The sequence below is a fragment of the Mytilus trossulus genome, chromosome 5, assembly GCF_036588685.1.
Source record: "Mytilus trossulus isolate FHL-02 chromosome 5, PNRI_Mtr1.1.1.hap1, whole genome shotgun sequence".
NCBI classification, from domain to species: Eukaryota; Metazoa; Mollusca; class Bivalvia; order Mytilida; family Mytilidae; genus Mytilus; species Mytilus trossulus.
This window is the reverse complement of record NC_086377.1, coordinates 55315424-55321423: the sequence shown is the minus strand read 5'-3', so window position 1 is coordinate 55321423 and position 6000 is coordinate 55315424.

Sequence of the window (6000 nt, the reverse complement as noted above, 5' to 3'; positions counted from 1 at the left end):
AATCAGAACCTGAAATGTTAACAAAAGGATCTCGATTACTACAAACTATCCGACGAAAATCGAAGGAATATCATACAAGAGCTCAGAGTACAATGTTCAGAAAAAAGTAAAAACACAAAAATAATGAACTCCGAGGAAAATTCAAAAATGAAAATCAAAAGGCAAATTCAAAAGTCCAAATACATCAAACGAATGGATAACAACTGTCATATTCCTGACTTGGTACAGGCATTTTCTCATGTAGAAAATGGTGGATTGAACCTGGTTTTAAAGCTAGCTAAACCTCTAACTTGTATGACAGTCGCATCAAATTCCATTACATTTTCAACGATGTTTGAACAAAACAAACACACTCAAAGAGTAAAAATGTCAAAAATAGGGGTACAGCAGTCAATATTGAGTTATCTTAATATCACTATAAAAACAACAAATATAACAAAGAATCACAAAAAGGCATATTACAAAATTAACATACTCATTTTGCCAGAGAAAAACTTGCCGACAAATAATGTGTAAATTCAAGAGTTATGTAAGAAGAAACAACAGTCACACCAACTCTCGTATGAAAAAACAAAACATACTACTTATATGATGTGTAGAGTGGCAGTTTTGATGTATTTGGTTGAAACAGCTTTTTACAATCTCACTTGGCATTTGCCTGTACCGACCCTAAGTTAGAATATCTACTGAAGGTGTTGGTGTCGGTTCTGGCTCTGGTTGAGTTTAACGAACAGAAAACTAGGCTATTCCCTGTACGTGGCCATCAAGTCAAATTTCATCTGATATCAGATAGGCAATCAATCCGTTCCTGAAAAAATAATGTATTTTTACATTTCAAGGCAAATCAAACAACACTTCTCTCAGTATAAAGTTTCATTGAATGAAGAAAATAATGAAACAATTAAAGTTTGTTGATTTCATAAATGATGGATAGTTTAACTGCATCTGACGACGATCTCTTTCAACTCTGACTTGTGCCGCTACTTCGGCCCTGTTGGGTGGTTACTGGATGTCACATTTTATTTTCAAAAGGACGTCAAATTACGAGAGACTTCACGACCTCGAGACTCAAACATGCAAATATTTATACTTTGTCACCTCCTTTATAGGAGATCGATTTTTAACATTTAGTAGCAAACTAATACTGTTAGTATAAGCTTTATGATCACCATTTTAATATAATGTTGGACAATTTATCAGAAAGTTGAATAATGAAACTATGCTGCATGCGGTTACTTCCGTTCTTGAACGTAAAGTCTTTGATTCTACTGCAGTAGCTTTCTCAAACTTATCAGTGACATAACACACCCCGTATAACCCCGATACAGATAAAACCGGACGTTGACGCGTTCGAATCGAACACACCGTGTTACACTGTGTTCTGACAATTAAAAATAATACTTTTAAAGAAAATACAATATCTATTCTTCGAATATGTTGCTCCAATATATACTTTGCCATAAAACTCATTAGTTATTAAAAGGTTTTTCAAATATGTGACATCTGTATATACAAACATAAAAAAAAACGCACGACGATATCAGTGATAAAACGTGCTTGGTATTTTGAAATCTTCAAAAAATAATGTTTCTCGTACCTCATGGCTTTTTAAACATACATTTGTGAAAATTTCATATTTGAAATTAACAAATTTATTAAGATCGTATCTTTATGTTGTGTCTAGAAAAAGAAAAGTACAAGTTTTAAATTGTCTTTATTTTCATGTTGTGTACGCTTCGTTGTCATTACACCTTTTTGTACTGTTGTGTAATATAGTATAATGGACGTGACATTACTATGTAGACAGTACGGTAGTTAGATATACCGCGTAGTCCGGTTCCCGGGATGATCCACTCGGAAATCACATCAGTACTGTACGCTTCGTTGACAACATATTGCGTTTGTCAGTGAATTTTGCATGTATAAGTTTATACGTTGGTATGATTATAACCAATATGCATGTTAGAAAAAAATAATTTACCAAAGTTTCATGCAGACAGCAACCCATAATAACCGTTGTATTGTTGGAACACTCGTAGAGGCATTTTGTGCATGTAAAAAAATCCTTATGTATACGAAAGTGTAAATTGGTAGCAATAAGTAAAATCACAAAATTATTGAACTCAGAGGAAAATCAAATCTGAAAGTCCCTAATCACATCAGAAAATCATATGACAAAACACATAGAAAAACGAATGGAAAACAACTGTCATATTCCTGACTTGGTACAGGCATTTTCAAATGTAAAAAATTGGTAGATTAAACCTTGTTTAATAGCGCTAAACCTCTCACTTTGTACGACAGTCTCATCAAATTCCGTTATATTTACAATGATGCGTGATCTAAACAGACATAATAACAAAAAATGTCCAAATATGGGAACAATAGTCGTGTTCGTCTTACTATTTCAAAAAGAAACAATTTAAGAGAACACAAAAGGATCTATCAAATTAAAAACACATTCAAAACTCGACAGATCCATAATATGGCTTAGCAGACATGTACACACGTCCGATTTCTAATTGGATACAATTTTTGAAAGTGTTTACGTGACAATCAATGTACGGTTAGGGTGGTGGGTTGGGTGCCCTCTAACATGTTTAGTCCCGTCATATTCTGTATGTGCCTGTCTAAAACCAGGAGCGTGTAATTCAGTAGTTATATATATTTGTTATTCACTATTTTGTGTATAAATTAGGCCGTTAGTTTTCTCCTATGCATTGCTTTTAACTTGTAAGTTCGGTGTGTTTTATAGCTGACTATGCGGTATGGGATTTGTTCATTGTTGAAGGCCGTACGCTGACCTATAGTTGTTCATTTTGTGTCGTTTGGTCTTTTCAAAGGCGAAGAGTTGTTTCAATACCACATTTTCTTTTTAATATATACAGTGATATGTGTATACAATGACCACGCAACTTATAGCCACCAATAGTAATACAGTTTCTTTTATGTGAAGATGTAAAGAATAAGAGATAATTTTTGATATTCAACTGGTTTGCTTTCTTCAATTATGTTTTTTGTTTGTTTAATTTTTAAGGTTTAAAGATTGTGCTTAACTTGCTCGAACATTACAGTCTTTCTACTGTGATGGCAAAATCTAAACGATTCGTAATTCTTGTTACTATTAACACCTTAATATCTACCCACCCATTTATATTCCCAAGTTACCCTTTGTGTCATCGGTAAAATATGCGGTTGAGTTAAGCATCAATCATCAACTTAGAACTTAGTCATTTGCTTTGTTTCTTCTTTCATGTCTTAAAAGTTATCAATAAAAAATGAAACGTTTCTCAGATGGTACTGACCAATTTCTGCACCCATGTTTTGTTAATGACACGCGTACGTAATGGCTGATTTTTGGTTGCTTAAATAAAGTTCACTTGCAAATATGTCATGCGTGTTCAGGATAATCACACAAGTAGCAACACATATTAAATGTAGCTCCTGGAGGGAGACCCTCCGGAATCAAGCCAGAAAAGTTTGGACTGCCACTGGATTAAATGAGGTAAATTGAATAAGGACACAAATGTTGCCTTTCAACAGGCCATTTATGGACCTCTCATAAAGTTTTTGCAAGGGTTTGCACAGTGTATTAGCGTGGTGTTCTCTCAACACAAGACATTGGATCTAATGTTCCCATTCGGATTGGACGTGACTGCGTACTTTTACATCCCACACAACTAAACGGTTGGCCAACTTCAGTCAGGTTTTACTGCCGGTCGGAAAAGAAGACCAAAGTGACCATATCTAATAGTATATATCCCAGTCACCATTCACAAAATTCTTTCATTAAATGAAATTAGAAAAATAAAATTAGGCTACAATGTAGAAAGTTTTGCTGTACCTGTTAAATTAAAACATCACTTAACATTTTTTCAATATAAGCATACTTATGAGAATTCATAAGATCGTATATTCTCTTAATACTGTTTACTTATAACTATTTGACATTGCACAAGTTCATGCATTTTATTACGTCTTGACCTAAAACCGTTAGATATATACTGACTTTGTCGATATGTTATGTATATGGTTTTTGTGCCTTGTACCAACATTATGAGTTGATCTAATTGCAACTGTACAGGTTGTTTTGTTTCGTGTTGTGCTGTTACGCGAGTGTCCCGTGTAAGGAAGATGGTTGGGTGTTCACTTGTTAAATCCCGCCGCATTTTTTTTGTGTGTAGTCCAACGTCAGGAGCCTGTAGTACATTGGTTATACAGATGTCATATTTTTTTCTTCTTTAATACATCATTTTTAAGTTATCAATATATAACCGTTAGTTTCCTCGTTTTAATTATTTCAAATGTATTTTTTTTTATATCGGGGCCTTTTTTAAGCAGACGATATGGTTTAGGTTTTCCTCATTGTGAAATGTTTTATAAGAACACCCATTTCATTTAAACTTAGGTGAAAAGTTGTATCACCGGCCATCACACCACATCTACAAAGCTTTGGATGTTAAAAATAAATAAATTAAGAAAAATGCCGGCTTTCGTCTAGGCGAATTTGGACAAACATCGGTATTTGGAAGAGCCTTAAATTGTGAAAAGTAAGTCATTAAAGTTTTATTGACTGTACTATACTTTCTCTGGAATAAATTTTTAACTGTTCATTTCATCTGGAATAACGTTGAAAGTCCCAATTTTTAATAGAAACATTCCTATCTAATGTGAGTTGGTTTATCATTGAAACTTTGGCTTTGTATGACTGATATTTTGAGTTCAACTTATTTGACTAAGTAAACAGATAAAAATTTACAATAAAATACAGAAAATGAGTCGTCGAAACCATCTCGAATACCTTGACAAGAAAGTGATTTGTGAAGGTTTTTGTCAACGAACTGTACAGTGATTTTTTAAAAACGCACAACGAACGCGACACATTTGATGGAACGAACAATACAGTTAAAGAAAACTTATTTATTAGGTTATTGCGTTTATTCTAAGTTCTGCGCCACATTTGAAGGCGCGCAGTAATGCTCCGTATAATTATTTATTATTGCCTAAGGTATAAATACGCAAATGTGTATGTACGAAAAGATATTCAGCATTGTTTGTCTCATAAAACGTATGAAATTGCACCATGTCTATGCGTTTTGCATCGAGCAGTTTTATCAAACGTTCTATGCAATATCTAAAACTTACAACAACTGTATAATTGAATAAATAAACTATAATGCACATTGACATGTTTATATTTCATCGTCTAAGTTCTAGAGAGGCAATCAAAATTGTTGTCATCCCAAATGTTGACCTGATTATCGCTTCGAACGCGTCAACGTCCGGATTCATTTGTATCGGGGTTATACGGGGTGTAACAGCTCCGTTCAATTTTGTTGCTCTAATGCGTTGCTTAGTACTGTAGACAAAAGTGAAACAGAACAGTCTATCGATTAAATGAAACCCATAAATTTTCTTTATATAATATGACGGAACCCCACCTTATTATTTCCGCCAAAAATGCCACGTGAATATATTACACCAATTTCATGCTGGCAAAAAGCTGATCCAGACATTAAAATCATTTTTGAATTTAAGTCGCTACATTTAGCCAAACCTCCAAAGGAGTGCATTCAATGGTGTTCATATTCTGTTAGAACTTTAGGGAATCTTCGGGATCTTTTGATAGTTCAAAACAATGTTTTATATTGTCTTTTTGAAACGGAAACTTCGGAGGTTAAAAAGTATTTGGTTGCTCCATATGTGATAAGATCTAAAATATTGAATCATTTACACAATGCTCATGTGGCTGGACATTTAGGTAGAGATAAGACACTAAACTCAGTCAAACGTAGATTTTCGGTCGATGCCACTGCTGGTGGACGTTTCGTCCCCGAGGGTATCACCAGCCCAGTAGTCAGCACTTCGGTATTGACATGAATATCAATTATGTGGTCATTTTTATAAATTTCCTGAATATAAAACTAAGGATTTTCTTATCCCAGGAATAGATTACCTTAGCCGTATTTGGCATAACTTTTTGGAATTTTCGATCCTCAA